This window comes from Callospermophilus lateralis, chromosome 17 (assembly GCF_048772815.1).
Source record: "Callospermophilus lateralis isolate mCalLat2 chromosome 17, mCalLat2.hap1, whole genome shotgun sequence".
Taxonomy (NCBI): domain Eukaryota; kingdom Metazoa; phylum Chordata; class Mammalia; order Rodentia; family Sciuridae; genus Callospermophilus; species Callospermophilus lateralis.
Genome location: NC_135321.1, coordinates 12,604,214 through 12,621,457, shown reverse-complemented (window position 1 = coordinate 12,621,457; position 17,244 = coordinate 12,604,214). Strand labels below are relative to the sequence as shown.

At 43.0% G+C, this 17,244-nt stretch overlaps 1 protein-coding gene and 1 long non-coding RNA gene across 2 annotated transcripts in view; one reads left to right on the top strand and one right to left on the bottom strand.

The window, feature by feature from the left end:
• Positions 1-15,375, top strand: part of LOC143382937 (uncharacterized) — a 32,203-nt gene extending 16,828 nt beyond the window's left edge. The window contains exons 3-4 of the long non-coding RNA XR_013089074.1: positions 9,508-9,639; positions 15,321-15,375. This is a non-coding gene — a long non-coding RNA (uncharacterized LOC143382937). The remainder of the gene's footprint in view (positions 1-9,507; positions 9,640-15,320) is intronic.
• Bcl2 (BCL2 apoptosis regulator) overlaps positions 1-17,244 on the bottom strand; it is a 164,997-nt gene that overhangs the window by 128,433 nt on the left and 19,320 nt on the right. The gene's annotated exons all lie outside the window — the stretch shown is intronic.

Genomic DNA, 17,244 nt, shown 5'->3' with positions numbered 1-17,244 from the left:
ATGTCATCTGAGTCACCAGTGTAACACATCTGCAGCCCTCTGTATTTAGAGCTGCCACGTTTGCGGTGATCCTCCATGCGGTACAAGATGTGACCACATTGCTATTTTCTCCGGTATAGGCATGCTGACACTGAGGTGTTGAAATGCTTATTATTTTATTACAAATTTCTTCTCTTTGGTACTTCCTTTTATATTACAGTTAAGAAATCACATTGACGGTATGTAATTATGTGAACAGGAAGTTATCGTTTCTACCAATTTCACTGCAAGAATAAAAGGAGTGTTACTAAATATCAAAGTAAGGTGTGGGTCTGGCCAGGGCTCCCTCCTCCCCCGCTCATTTCCTATCACTTTCTCTCACTCTGTGACACTTCTTGGTCCCTTTCCTCATGCCCAGCTCCTGCTCCAGCGCCTTCTACTTGCCATCCGTCTGGAAAGTGCATCTTTCAGATATCTCACTTTCCCTTCCAACCTGGTCCTCCTTCTTCTTTCTCTAGAATGTGTCATTGTCCTACATTAAATTTTATATTTATCTATTGACTTTCTCGACTACTAGAATGCTGTTCCATGAGACCAAGAATTTGGTCTTTTCCCCCAGCACCAGGGACAGGGTCTGACATATAAAAGGCACTTAACACACGACAAATCAAGGTGGAAACGAACAAACAAGCTGGGTCCTACCTGGGGGCCCAGCTTCCCTGGGAAGCAGCACATTCATTCCACTGCCACCCTGTGAGCACTGTGACAAAATGGGCTCTTCCCTCCTCTGACTGTGTTCCCATGCCCCACCCTCTGCTAGGGAGCAGTACCGTGAAAGTGGGAGCCCAGGGAAGAGCAGGGGGTGAATTTTTCTTAAAATAACTGTGTTGTGAGGACCAGCTCTGTATGGGTGCACTCTGACAGAGGTGCTGCCTCTAGACCTGGGGTTTGTCCTCTCTGCTCACTGGTCAGAACAACAAACAGAGGCTGGATTCTGAAAGGCAGAGCTTCCTCCCCAACTAACCAACTTCCGTTAGACCATACCTAATCAATATCACTCAAAAACCAGAGAATTTTGAGGTCACTAAATAGTAGCTGCTGATGGCAAAAGTATGTCTTTCCTTATTATTTTCTAGGGTTTGTTTCTTGTCATGCCACTGCCCCCACATGCTACCTTGAAATGCATTCTGTTTAGAAATCACCCGGAAGAAATGCTATTCAAAGTGAAATCCTGATAGGTACGTTTGATCCTGATAAATGGACTCTAAAAGGCCACCTATAGCCAAGACACACTGGAGGAAAAGAAAATGAGGTGAAGAACTTTCTCTACCGGACATTGGCAGAGATGCTCTCCTTTGGTCAAACTTGGATCAATGTCTGTGAGTCCTCTTTCTGACTAGTCCCTGACCTTTGGCTTCCTTTTTGCTATCCTTGTGGAATCCTGTTAGGTCGAGAATTCTACTAAGTCAATTTAGTGACATCCCCTACCCTTCGTATCTGTCCTTCAGCAACAATTCTAGCTAGTCTAACAAGAGCCCTGATGCTCCTCTTAGTGATTTCCCATCCACTGATGCCACCGGCTCCTTAGCTATACACCCTCACTTGTCCTTACTGTAGCCAGGATGGAGCCCAATATCTCTCCTACTCCAAGATTCCATCGCAGCTGTCTCTATACCCATTGCAATCAATGGTCCCCCTTGATTGAAATGTTCCTCACCATTTTGAACTAGTATCATAAGTAATTTTTTCTTTAACAATATTGAGACATTATGAAACCAATAAGACAGTGTGGTGTGGGAACAAATACAGGCAAACTGACAAACAAAATAGAACAGAGAGCCCCCAAACAGACTCATACATACAAAAGGCACTTAATTTTTAGAAAACATGACAGAAAATGAGAAAAAAGATATCCCCCCTTCCCTCCAAAATGTGGCTGAGTCGACTGGGTGTCCCTGTAGAAGAAAGAAACACTTGGTCACTCCCCCAGCTGGAAGCATTCACATAACTCAACTCCAGATGCTTATATAGATATAAACATGAAAGGCAATGATACAACTTTCAGAAGTTAACATAAGAGAAAATCTTCATGACCTTGGGGTAGGAAACATTTCCAAACAAGACACAACAAGCACTAACGAAAAGAGTGATAAATCAGACTACATTAAAATTAGGAAATCTTTTTCATCAGAGGATTCTCTTAAGAGACTAAAAAGGCAAGTCACAGAGGGAGAGAAGATATTTGAAGCACATATAAGTAACGCAGAATTCACAGCCAGAAGCTGTGAAGAACTCCCAGAAATCCATAAAGAAAAAGACAGCACCATCCAAAAATGGGCAAGGACATGTCATAAAAGAGACAACCAATAAACATAGGAAGAGATTATTAGTATCAGTAATCAGGGAAATGCAAATTAAAACCATATGTGATACTACTAAGAAAACACAGAATGGCTAAAATTAAAGGGTCTAAGAATTCTAAATCTGGAGAATATGCAAAACAACAGGAACTCTCATATGCTGTGGTGAGAGTATAAGTTGACACAATACAAACGATTTGGCATAACATTTACAACAGTTTCACTACTTGTTATATACCCAACAGAAATGAATGTCTTAGACACCCAAGGAAAGGTACAATAATGTTCTCACCAGCATTATATACGAGGGCTAAAACAAGAGGATGGATTAATACAGTGGATGAAATTTTGTACCAGAATTCAACAAGGAAAAGGAAAAATATTTGACTTCACTAATCTCAGAAGCTTAACTATGAACAGAAGAAACCAACCAAACAAAATATGCATAATCTCATGCATATAAAATTAAATCATAAAAACAACTAGGGATACATGCTTAGGGTGCAATAGGATGTAAAGCAAAGAACTGACTGCCATAAAATGTTTTCCTTTGGCAAGAGGCATGGGACTGATTATCAAGGGACCTGTGGATGGTTTCTGGAGCAGGAAATTCTGTTTCTTGTACCTAGATAATGGCTACAGGGTTTTGATCCAGTAGGATAATTACTTATTATTTATAATTTTATTATATATTTATTATACTTCAAATTTAAAAAAAATAGTGAAAGAAATTCATAAATCTAAAAGGTAGACTATCCACACTGAGCTGAAATGAGGTCACAGGCTTTGGAGTAAGACACACCTGGGTAACAACCCTGGCTCTGCCACCTACAGACTGTATGATCTTGAATAAGTTATTTGAACTCTTGAAGGCTTGGTTTCCATATCTATTAAATGAAGTAATAATAACTACTGTCAAGATTATAGACTGGATTATATTATATTTATATTATATTATATTTCTGATATAAAGCACTTAGGAGACCATTCTGAATACCACAAGTGCTCAAGAAATGGTAGCATTTTAAAACATTTTTTTTTTCTTATAGGGGCTTAATATCTAAAGAATGTAAATATACCTACACTCAACAACAACAAAACAGACACATGAATATAAATAAAAAACTTGAATAAATATTTCTCTAAAAAAGATTTAATAATAGCCAATATGCACAGCAAAAGATGCTCAACATCACTAATCACTAGGGAAATGCAAATCAAAACCAAAATCAGGTACCTCTTCTCACTCATGAGGATGGCTATAACCAAAAAACAGAAAATAACAAAGGTTGGTAAGGAAATAGAGAAACAAGCCCTGTGCACTGCTGGAGGTAGTGTAAAATGGCACAGCAGCTGTGGAAAACAGCATGGAGGTTCCTCAAAAAGTCAAAAATAGCATTACCAGATGATCCAGAACTTCCACTGCTGGGTATATAACCAAAAGGTCGAAAGCAGGGACTCAAGCAGATTTTAGATTTTGTACACCATTTGTAGGTATATCGTTCATGATAACAAACAGGTGGAAGCAACTCACATGGACAAACTACCTGTGGTATGTAGAACAACCGAATATCATTAACCTTAAAAAGGAAGGGAATTGTGACATGGGCCACAACACAGATGAACCCTGAAGACAAGCTCAGTGAAGCAGGCCAGTCAAAGTGCGATCCACTTATACGAGGTACCTAGAGAAGTCAAGTTCATGTGGACAGAAAACAAGGGTAGTTGCCAGAAACTAGAGGCACAGGGAATGGGGAGTTAGTGTTGAATTGTTTAATGAGTACTGAGTTTCTTTCCGGGAATATGAAAAAATCTGCCTGGGGGTGGAGAGGTGGTGGTAATGGCTGCAGAACATGTGAATGTACTTACTGTCACTGAACTAAACACATAAAGTGGTTACAATGGTACATTTTATGATATATATTTTACCACAATTTAAAAAATACTTCTCAACAGGGTAGCAATTGTTATTGCATATACCATGTTCAGAATAGAGAGAAAACAACGTGTCCACTGTAGAGTGAGGAGTTTGGCTACGGTAGTTATCATTACATTATTCATATCATACAATCCAATACCTCTTTACCAACTTCCTTAAGTTATTTCATCTTTCAACATAAACATCGACAGCAACTTCTTATGGTAAAGACTAGACAAATAATTAGTCCATAGTAGTAACTAATATCTGCAAACTAATACTACATACTAAGTGTTCTATAAGTAGTTTGATTGTAGCCTATAGCTTGTTAGCTCAGGTGAGCTTACTGCTAATTGGGTAAATTAAAGATGATAGCTGCTTAAAAGGATGTTAATATTACCTGACTCAATAACTCACTTCAATCAGGGATGTCATCTCAAGTTCTTGATACTCATAATTAAGAAAGTTAAGCTACAGGTCACCCTTTGATGATGCTTAAGATACAATATTGATTATCTTCAAATTGCAATTTAAACTCACGATACGCAACTAGTAGTTGTTGCTCTCATTTGCCAAAGGATCAGAAGTTACCCTGAAAATTTATCAGAACTGATTTCCAGTTTCAAAAACCTATATTTGTGTGCAATAAATATAGTGGCTTGAATATGATCTGCCCAAACACCCATGTTAGCCTGCGGCTTAAGCAATAAAGAAAACTGACTTCATTAATTTTTCTTTCTTCTTTCCTGAATGGAGACCTGATTTGTTAAGTCTGTCGATGGAGTAGAAATCTTGTTTGCAAGGTTGGCTTTAACAAATATACATCAATGTCATAAATGTCATTAAAGATTTTACTTGCTTGAAATATAAGCATCAGCATTAGGAACCTTCTGTAATCTACCAATGACTTCTATGTAAAGAATTGAATCTTTGTAATCCTCTACAGTGAGATCATGAATGTCAAAACACAGGCCCTGGCTCATGGAAAATGCTGAATACATGGTATAAAATATATATAATAATAGCATGAGTTAAATTTGCATGGTCTGCATGAGCTGAATTTATTATGCCATTTTAACTGAACAGATTTTAGAACATTCAGTGATTCCATTCCATTTTGTAAATTACAGAGCAGCACCAATTCAAAAATTCTTCTGAAACTCAATTCCCAGGCATTTGGCTTTTGTTCCTGGGATTTCCACTGCTTTAGAGAATCCAGCTTTAAAGGCTCCTTTCTGAGAAATCCTGTCGGTTCTGAGAAGTACTTTTATTGAATGCTCCATTTAACTTCATTTTGCAATTAATTAAACTTTCAAGACATATTTCCCCTCTCCTTTTTCTTCTTTTAAAAAAAATCTAGTTATTTTTTCTTGCCTTTTGGGTAAATTAGGAGCAGAAAACTACTCCCACTAGGAACTAAAGGCAATAAATATGGCAACAAAGTACCAAATGCCAAAACAAATGTCATTTGCAGAGTCCTGAAAAGCCCATCTTTCAGAATTAAAGGCATTCCAGGTCACCTCTGAGGGTCTTTGGTCGTTTGCTATAAAATGATCACTTTTTGATTTCGGTAAAATTCAACCAATAATAAAGTTTTCAGAGTTTTCAATCTTCCTTGACAAAATCATTTAACTTTTTCTCCCGTCTGAGAGATAGACTCATTCCTGCCCGTGAAACTCTTTTTTATCAGTCTGGTAATAAAACAAATCGCCACGTTAGCTGCTTATTTTCTTAAGCTAAAAATGTTGTGTGGTTAGCTGAGTACAAACGTACTGTATCTGTTCTTCTTTTAAGTTTTAAACAAATAACTACTTAACATAATCAGCCAGGAATGATCCTCTGCTGATGAGACATGATTTCCAGCCCAGAATTGCTGTGAAGAGACTGGTCCTAATTCCAAATCACTTTCTGCTCTGCGGTGAAAAACTGGTTAAATAACTTTCCCAGCCCCGTGCACCACTGCAGAATTTTTAGTTCAACTGTATTCCTTAGAAGTCACAGGGCACCTTTGGTAATGGAAAAAACTGTAAGGCTTAGTTCGGAGGAAGCAAAAACCCATTCAAATGTGAGAATAAACTATTCCCAGAGGATTCTTTATACTTCCTAGTTTTAGGTAGATCAAGAGCACTTTTAAATACACTTGGCATTTGCTCTCTATTCCAATGGAAAGTCTGATCTCAGGCTCCACCGTGACAGCTCAGAAGCCTCTGGGCAAGCAGAACCCAGCTTTTGTCATCCTCACTGCACAGAGTAACCCCAGGGACACCCATGTCCCACCGAGAGCTCTTATTTGAATGTGTTGACAACAGTCTTGGCCTGGGAACGTTACAAATATTAATTCCTGGGTGTCCCGCCTCTCCCAGACATTCTGATTAAACTAGTCTGAGACGTGGCTGGGTCATTGGGATTTGTAGCCATTGTCTGGTTGGGTCTAATGGAGACCCTCTGAGGCTGAAGAATGAAAACAGACACAATCATCCACCCTTTCCTTGGGCTCCTGGGGTCCCCAGGGTAAGTTTCACACCTTGACACTCCCAAGATCTGATTCACCAAATGTGGACAGACTCTTAGTACGGATCATGACAAGGTGGGCTTTGGCTGGCTGTGCCCTGGGCTCATCTGCTTCCATGTGAGGGAGGGCTCAGAATGCAGGCAGCCCATATGCTTCTGCAGCATGTACTTAAGTGCTCCGAGGGCTCGACATGGAACTTAAAACAAATTCATTATTTTGAAATTTTACATCTAAATAAATAAATAAATGGTCCCTTCAAATCCAGAGCTCAAGCGCATAAAGTTTCAGAGAGGGAAGCTCTGGCCATGGGAACATTACTGTTGGAATGGGAACATTTTAAAATGGCATGAGGAGTGCATTTTTGGTTGCAGTGAATCGGTGGGAGCTGTTGAATTTTACTCAAAACCACTCTTCCCCCAAGGCCCAGGTCAGGCTCCTAGAGCTCTGGCTCTAGACGATGGGAATCCTGGAAGGCCACAGGGCCTGGCTCCCACCAGCCTGCCCTCCAGCTAGTATAGATGCCAAGAAAAAAGGGAAAGGGGGAGTCAGGCATGGAAGGCTTGTTACTGGCAGTGGAAACGGAGCATGCCCAGGAGGGAAACGGAGCATGCCTAGGAGCAGAGGGGCCGCTGCCCATGGCCGCTCACCTGCAGCTGCATGAGAGACAGGGAGCTGAACAAGCACTCTGTTTAAGTGGAAAAATCAAGATCACTGGGGGAACTTTTCACTCTTGAAACAATTTGAGTGTACTCAGCTCTCCAGCAGGTAATGGGGGGGGGGGTCCTGGCTCCCTGCTGGAGACCAGCCCTGGAGATGGGATGGGTGGGACAAGGAATGGCAGGGGTGGGGGGCTGTCCTTGCTGCTCCTCTCTCTGCTGACCTCTGGCACTGCACTGCAGGGGATGGAAGCAGTCTTCGGCATTCTCCTCCTGTCTCCCCAAGGGCGCACGGCCTTCACTGAGCTGTATCTGGGGAAGGGGGCAGCTGCAGATTGCAACCTGCTCAGATTCTCAAGAAAGGGGAACATATGCAAATACAAGATGGGTAATTACTGGTAAGGTACTGGATGGGAGATGTGTTCTAGAGGCTTGTGTGGGCCACAAATTGAACATATGTCAGCCACATGGCAAGGCTCTTACACAAGAATGGGAATCCTGAGTTTGGGTTTCACAAACAGGCCCATCTGCTCTCATCTCGGAGCGTGCACAGGAGGAGATTGTTGTGTGAAGGTGGTGCAAGTTTCCACGCGGGGCATATGTGTTTGGAGGGGGTGTGCTCTGTATCTGGGCATGGGTGTGGAAGGTGCTAGAAGTGCATCTCCCTCGACTTGACTTAGCGAACATGTCTTTGAGTTCCAGACTTCTACTGGCAACTGTAATTTGATAGCATACCAACTATTTGATGATAACAAAGGAGCAGGGTGCAGCAGTGCCCAGCTCCCTGACTCCAAGCAGGGCGTTCTTCCTCTGCTTTGGCACCAGCAGCCTGTCAGGTTTCAATGGCCTGGCTTCTCCTGGACCTACCTGGACTGTGTCCTACTCTTGTGTGCATGAAAATGTCACCCGAGGAGCTTTGACCATGTGACAACTGTTTGGAAACAGACTGCCTAACACATTCACAAATGCAGGAAACCTGTAAGAATAAAACCTGCCCCACAGCCCACAGCCTGCTGCTTATATATAAAAATGCAAGCACAACCTAAAAGCAATGTCTTAATGTTCCCTATTCTGTTCTCAAAGTTGCTGTAATTATTTAGGAAATAATTTCATTTTATCAACAACAAATTGAATACCTTTACACTGTTCAGGGGAGGATCAAGACATACATGAATAATTATGATACAAACTTATTGTACTTTATAGAAACCCAAAGAGATCATAGACAAAGACCAAGCTAATGTTGATTGAAGGGGGCTCAGGAGGGTTCAGTGAAGAAGCTGAATGCAGTTGGAATGTGGGATTGGGGTGGCGTGGGGGTGGCATGGGAAGCTGCAAGTACAGAGGACAGAGCATTAGAGGCAGCACAGCTGGAAAGCAGAGCGCCACCCCTGAAGGCCACTGCAGAAGGACCCTGCAGGCTAGAGTTGGGATTTGGAGTATTACAGGGGAGGGACTGAATGGCAGAAGGGAGGAGGAAGAAGGAGTGGGATGCTGGGAAGAGAGTCAGCACTTCCAGGAGGTGCCAGCTTGCCACCTCATTATATCCTCATGACACCCCACTGTGGGTCTGGGCTTCCTGACTGCCTTCTCAACATGAAGACCCATCCAAAAGACACGCCATGGGCTGGGGATATGGCTCAGTTGGTAGAGTGCTTGTCTTGCATGCACAAGGCCCTGGGTTTGATTCCCAGCACCACACACACACACACACACACACACACACACAGAGGAATGTCACACAACTCAGGTCTCTCCTGCAGGTTCCTGAGGCCACTGAGGAAAGATGACTACAGTCTACATCATCCCTTGCAATACCTCCCGTAGATAGCTCTCCCTCTCTTTCTTCCTTTTCTCTCATTAGCTCCAGGACACCATTTCTTACTCAAATTACTTATTGCTTTTCTGGTCTCCCCATCAGTCACTTCAATTAGCGAGACTAAAGATCTTCTTCCGGAGCCAACCTCCTTTTAGAAAGTACTAGAATTCTTCATGGTCCTAATTTTATACTCTGGCTGGGTCATACGCTAACAAGGAAAGTGAAGCGAAGAGTAATTACATGTTTCCCATGGTCTCCAACAGAGACGTTTTAAGACACTTTGGCATTGATGAAGAGGATAGATGGAACAGGTGCTCCAAGGAAAGAGACCAATTTATGACATGTTGGAAAATGGAAAACTCCACAGATGGAGAAGCGATCAGCAGCTGCCAGGGGTAAGTGTGGGCCAGGGTCTGAGCAGGAAGGGGCAGTAGGAGGGAACTTTTTAGAGGTGAGGGTTCTGTTCTGATTATGGTGGTGGTGATTTATTTATACTTCTCTTAAGACTCACAAAATGTACCCCAAAATGAAGATTTACTGTATGTAAATTTGAGAATACATTTATAAAAATGAAGGGGAAGCCAGATTGACTACAGAATAGTCAAGAAGTCATGAAAGGCTCAGAGCAATAGCAGAATAAACAGTCATATTAAGAATCAAAATCCAGGTGAGACCGATTTCACAAGTGGGATTCAGGCAGACGGGGAAGAGAGGACCTCACAAACCATGCAGGAAAGCTCTGTCTCACAGCGAGAAAAGAGAGTTGGAACCGTTCTAAGTGTTCCGAACTTTGTCTGGGTGGACGGTGATATCATTAGCCAGACAGAACAGACGCAGAAAAGCAGGCCTGAGAAGGAAGTTGATGAGTTCACTTTTGGATATTTTGAATTTGGAACATTCATGTCACCAAGATTTCTTTTTTTAGTTTTCAGGAATTTGAAAACAAAATTGTTGGGTGTTGGCACTGAACGCAGTTATCTTTCCACAAATATGGTTTCTCTGCAGCTTAAATGCAAAAGAACTTGTGACAATGGATTCTGACATGAGGATGGCTCATTAGATTATTCTGAGTAGTTTTTGTTTTGTGACCAACAGTTGTTCAAAATCACATAGAGGGAATGATAGTTATCCAATAAAGATTTTAGGCACATTCTCCATTAATGCACTTGACATTCCTTCTACCTTATTTTCATGTATCTATACAAAAAAAAAAAAAAAAACAAACAAAAAAGGCTTTTTATTCCTTGTCAATAATAATGCAAACCAAACTGAAAAGCAGTTTTTGTTTTCATTCTTAGTGATGCCAGATTATAATCTACTGCTATTTTGCTTTCTGTTTTTGTTTTATACTGTGTGGTTAAGTAAATAAACAAGGGAAGATGGGCATTGCTATTAGCAAAAGTTTCCATTTTGCCTAGAGGATTGAAATCTAGGAGACTTTGTCAATATTTCAGAGAAATTGGGAAAATGACTTGATTTAGTAGTTGGGGAGGGAAAAGGAGTAGCATTTTCAACACCCTTGGGGCCACTGGGATATGTAACCAATTTTATGAACCAGAACCTCAGAGTTGCAAACTACCAAGAAGGCATCATGTTCTTGGCAGTAAAGTTTAATCCCAGAATAACAAAATATAAAGCTAATAGCATTAAAAAGCAGTGCCTCTTGTTTATTCAAGAGCTGAGTAGGGTTTGTGGAAATATGGTGGGTCTTAGGAAGACACGGACACGTGTGTACCCTTAGTCAGGGGGTCCTGTGTGGTACCCTGATGGAGTCACATGCCCAGCCCAGTGCTTGGCGCACAGAGACTCTCAATACATCCTTGCTGAATGAATGAATGAAGCTAGGAGCGAAGTGAACAAATTGCTGCAAGTAAAAGATGCAAAGCCAAGCCATTCATTCAGCAAGTGTTGCGAGCACTTGGTTTTGTTTTTTTTTTTTTTTTTTTTTTAAGAGAGAGGGAGAGAGAGTTTTGATATTCATTTTTTAGTTTTCGGCGGACACAACATCTTTGTTTTATGTGGTGCTGAGGATCGAACCCGGGTCGCACGCATGCCAGGCGAGCGCGCTACCGCTTGAGCCACATCCCCAGCCCCGCGAGCACTTGGTTTGGGATAGCGTTCTAGTCATGGTGGTGGATACACGCACGCAGAAGACGTGGCCCTGGCCCTCAACACTTTCATTCCTAAGAGGAGAAGAAAGAAAACTATGGTAAACATTCGTGTTTCAAAGCAATATCAGCATGTGACCAAGCCCAGGGTGGTGTCAGAAGGCTGGGAAGGAGGTGAAGATTTAAAGGTCAGTGGGGTCACTCCCATACTATTCACTCAGGGGGTGAGATCAGATCAGAGACTTAAGGGAAGGAGAATTTTGGAAAATTTGGATGGAAGCAAAGCATATTGGGAAGTAAAAAATAGCAGGGAAAAGATCTTCAGGGCAGAGAGGACAGGGTGGATTCAAGCGACAGCCATCCCACTGATGAGGAGCAGGGAGCCATGCTGGCCCCACCTCACCTGGGGAGCCGGTGCAGCAGGCTAAAGGAAATGAAGGCTGCCTTGCAGGAGAGGAGGACCATTTTTTTTTTTTTAAAACCAGGGAAGAATTTAAATCTGATAAAAGCACAAGATAAACTGGAGTACAGAGAAACTGGGGCAGGTTAATGAAGTCACAGATGCAAGCATTAAGGATGGCGACAGCAAGGCAGTGAGGAAGGAGTGAGTGCAGAGACATACCAAGGGCCACCCCAGGGCCACAGGACTCCCAGTACAGGGAGCCAGGCAGGAGCTGCAACAAAGCATCCTAGGCTCCGAGCCTGGGCGATCAGGACAACGACAGTCACATGAAGAGAAACTGCTGAGTCTGAGAAAGGTTTGCAGAGATGATGATAAACTTACTCCTGAACTCAACATTTTGATTACATGTTTAACTTGAGTAGCCAATAAGAGATCCAGACAGTCAGACTCATCAGGAACTAGCACCTAAGCAGAACTGGGACTTGTGGAAATACCTACTTAAGAATCAGTTGGCTATAGGGGATACTGAAGCAGGGCGATGGAGAAGGTAACTTGCAACAGAGTCAGGAAAAAGGGAGAGAATGAATCAAGATTAACATTGGTCACGGACCCCCTCAACACAAAAACGGAAATGAAGGCAAGTGGGGTGTCCACGTTTTTCATAACAAAAGAAAGTTCTGAAAGCTGGCTTTTAACTGGAGATGAAGAAAATACCTCCACAACTCATTCCTAATAAGGGCAATAGCTGTGATCCAGTGTGACAAAGTGAAGGATCAACTCCCCTGCAGAAATTTCACTTGAAAGAGATGGCAGGATGGAGCAAAGTGGGGGAAACGCAACCCTGCTCTGCACAGATCTCCCTTCCTAAACTGAATTCATGCTTTGACATTAAGGTAAAGGTAAACAATAAGTACTTCTCTTGGGTAGGAGGCCATGGAAAGGAGTAACTTGTTCATTCAATCTGCAGTCACCACAGATACAAAAATAAGAGGAGATACCAGCAACCTGCAAGAGCACAGCGTAGGAGGGCTACTCCCACCCTCATCCCGCCAGGCTCTTTCCCAGGTCGCTATCAACACGCTTCAAAAGCCTCTGAGATGCAGATAAAGCCCTTCAGCATGTGCAGACTCCTCCACAGCACAGCGATCATCTCAGCACCAAACCTTCCCACCTTTGCATGGAACAAAAGCTCTCGACCTCTGCACTGGTGCCCACAGCTGTTTTCCACGAATAGACTGAGCGCAGCCAACTCGGTTGGCTCTTTGAAGGCACACCATCCTTTTCCTGTGGCCTAATTTAGCTGCAGATTGAGATGTGCAAAAGAGCAAAAATGGATAAGGTTTTCACAAGAGATACTTAGCAAGAGGAAGCTGCATTTATTTCCAGTGTCAAATTCTCGAAACACTCATGTTGATCTTCAGTCTTCTCTTATTTGTTGAAAGGATGTCTAAATTATCCCAAAATGGATTATAATTTTGACTGAGGAAATTGAAGTTTGTGGTTATAAATAAATAAAACACTACATTTTTCAAAAGATTATCAGTCTTACCAAATATTCATTAAACAGTACATACGGGAACATGTTTAGTTGGATATAGACCCTCACAGATGGCCTTTTGCTCTTCAAAAGACCTTCTTGAGCACCAGTCCTCATCAAGGATCAACTGGTCCATAGACCTGTTCTCGATCACTGAGGGAAAGTTAAACAAATAGAGCTCCCATTTGGGACTCCGCAATTTAAACAGAGAAGAATTAATGCAATCTGTGGAAGCAGGCAAGAGCACATTAAAGGGAATAGAGATAAAGTGAATCACCTTGAATTACTTGGTTCGGTTGGAACTATTCTTGTCACACTATCACACAAGCCCCTGGAGTACTCATAAGCATCCCCCCCCCTTTTTTTCTCAATAAAATGGAAAATTTTGATGAAATAATGTTTTAAATGCATTCATTTCCTTCTGGTAAAGACAGATGGAAGGCAACATTATTGACGTGGGCATGACATCAAGCTATCTCTTCTTCCTGTTCTTAGAATCCTAATCATGGAAATGAATGCCTAGAAGATGGTTTAGGGAAATAAAGAATTCCATGGGAAAGAAGTTCAATTATAGTCTGAGAAGAATTGGAACCACCTGTGAGCAGTGCTGAGCTCACAGGAGAGCTTCAGAACAAGAAAGGGGGCCTGGTGATTGAGCACAGGGGTGGCAATGAAGCAGGTGCAGATGAGACTAGTGAGCCATTCAGCAGATGAACCAGAGTGCTTCTGGTGGACATGTCTACAGAGCCACAGGAACCTTTAAAACAGTTCATTGGCTTTCAGAAAAATACTGAAAGGACTCATCTCAATCCCCCACCACCACTCATGCCCCATCCTTAAAAAGACAGGTATGTTCAAGATTATTACTCTAGGCACCAACTTGCCCAGGACCATCCTGTTTCACTCTGATATCCCAGTATATAACAAATAACACCCCTTTGCATTCCCATAAGTATCCCAGCTTGAATGATAAATCTTATGGTTGTCCTAGATACGAAAGAATGGGGATCTACTAGATGAAGGTGAATATTGAAACAGAATACTTTTGAAAAAGCTTTCCTTCTGCATTGTGCCATATGTTCATACACATTCCAGACTTTGTATACTGCACTGACATGTACAGTTTTAGGTTGGGAGTTGCATTTTGATAATACAGAACACTGCTTGCACACCAAAGGAAAAGGGTCAGAATGTAACACGTGCTCAGTACATGGAGAGCAGATGAAATGATTTTTGAAAGAAGGCAATGAAGGAACCTTTTTTTAAACCAGTGTCTTGAATGAATGGTTCTCCAGCCACGAGAGTCAACACTACGCAATGGCTTAGCAGTTCTCCTTGATTCTATGGGTGAAACACTATTGGGGTGAGGACAGGGACAGTTAGAAAAGGTTTTTGCTGCAAAAAAAAAAAAAAAAAAAATCCACTGAATATACCCAAGATTCAGAAAGGGCTGATTCAGAAGAATTATTTGGGCTCAAAGCCTCCTGCAACTGCAAGCTGTGCTCTGAGCTGATCCCCTAGACCTCATGCAGCACTCCTGTGAGGCCAGCCAGGGTCTCAGTGCCACGCCCTGTTCCCAGGACAGCGAGGTGGAGAAATGAGAAAGCAAATACACCTCCAGCCCGACTGCACTGCCCAGAATGAAATTCTCTGATGCACTGAACATTTTAAACCAAAACACACTCAAACCCTGAACATCAGCAGCACCCGTACTTCTCTTTTTTGGGGTTGTGAAGAAAGGGTGGGGTGCTGCACAGAATAACAATATTCAGCATAGGAAAATCCCCCAAACACAGGATGACACCTGCTTTGTCTATTCTCCCAACCAAGTTGAGTGATCACAAACCGTTCTTCAGGAAATATCCTCTGCAGGTGCACAGAGGCTGAAGGAGCAAGAACATGTGTGGGGGGCCGTGGGCCCGTGAATGTGGGCCACGGAGGGGTTACGACCCTGGAAGGAGGAACAACAGGCTCGAAGGAAAGGCGGCAGGGAGTCGGGAGTATGTTCACGAGTGTGTCTCTGTTCAGGTGCTGAGGCAGAGAAGTTCACGGAGGTGCCACAGCCAGCTTCCCTCCAGCCCACGCCAACACAAGAGGGAACGGGAGCGAGAAGAAGCAGGCCACTTGAAAAGTCCCATTTCGAAATGTGAAGTAAGATTTCCAAATGGAAAATGCTTAATTAAATTATGTAAATTTATGGAAACACATCCTCGCCCTACTTCTGATCTTCTGCAGCTACCGATCACAAAACGGTTCGCCTTTAGATCTTTTTTAAAGAACTAGCAGGCTACCTTCACTTCGGAGCTGTTCTCCCCCCTCTCTCAAATCTAGCCTCTCTCTCCCTGTGATGCAGAGCTTAGCGCTGGCAGAGCAGAAGCCTGTCATTCTTAAAACATGAAGAGAATAATTCAGCACCTTTTTTTTTGTGATCACAGAGAATGCAATTAATAGTTTGGCTGCCTTGGTATGTAGACCAAACCTTCTGCCACAGTGTTCTGCGGTGCTGTTGTCTGGGGCGGCTCTGCCAATCTTTTCATTCCAACAGAAACCATGCCAGCCTTCCCAGTGCTAAGCAAAGTATAATGAGGCGGAAGAGGCGGCTGGCGCCTCAGTGAGGGAATGTGCTCTAGGATGGTTCTCTACCGAAGACAAAGCCACCCCAAGACCCAGGGGCCTTTGTCTCCCTGCACTTAGGGAAAGCAATTAAAATATAGGCTTAAAAAGGAAAAGTATTTACATTCTTATGCCGTTCCTCTATGGCCCTCAAGCTTTTTAATTCATAGGAAGCAGTAAAGCAGAGGAAAGCAGAGGAAATAGTTTTAGACAAAGAACCGGCTGTGATTTACTAAAGCACGTGGCCAATGTGGGCAAATTCTACATGGGGAACACCACCGTCTGAAGGTGATAAAGAACGAGAACTCACAGAAGAGATGAGGATGAGGAGAATGGCGAGGTCTGAAAAGCAAGTAGGGATGAACGCGTTTAGATCCTCTGCTACAATAGCTATGTTTTGGAGACTACTGAAAAGTCATCCTACACACAACCTGGGTTCGGTCAGGGGCAGGTGATCAGCCCTGGCTGGTGATCACACAGACCATGGATCTCAGTGCCCCCAAGTCCATCGGGCAGTGGAGGGAATGTCGAGAAGAACCCTAAACCTCTATCCTGGAATTGATAGTTTTCTAATGCCATTCTTGCTGGTTCTTGGGCTTTGAAAGCTCAAAAAAAAATCACAAAATGATTGTGTGACTATATCAACTCCCTTGTTTGTAGATGAAGAAACAGAAGCTGAGGAAAGTATGTGACATGCCCAAACAGCAGTTCCTGGCAGGGCCAGGAGGACACACCCAGGGCCCTGGCCCAATTGCCCTCAACCACCGCTCAGACCTCACCTGTCATATCTGTCTCTTATTCTTGGCCTTGAGAACGTCTCTCCTCTTCCCTTGAACTGCAGGTCCCCATCCCTAGTCCAAGCATCTCTCATAACATCAGGTGACTTTCTGGATCTGATCCTTTGCCCCTTTAGTCCAGGGAAGCTATATTGTCCTTCCATCTCATCAATGACTGAAACTCAATCTCAGGACTCGCCAATCTTGCTTCACACTGCCAGGAATTCAAGGTGACAGTCACTGACTTCCAACAGAAGGAAATGTCCCCTGGTCATGACAACACCCCTGCCACCCTGACCCTGTCCTTCCCCAGAGGGCCTAAAGGCCCAACAGGAGTTGCACTTTGACCGTGGCTATCCACTGCAACCTTGGATTAATGTTGTGTCAGCCCCCTGCTGCACGTTTGCATACACAGGCATGTCAGCCACACACAGGCACACTCAAATTCTTCTAAACAGGCTGTGCTCTATTATCTTTGGTACGGAAATAAAAGTAAATATTTCCATGGGCAGGCTGGGGCTGTAGCTCAGTGGCAGAACACTTGCCTAGCATGCATGAAGCAC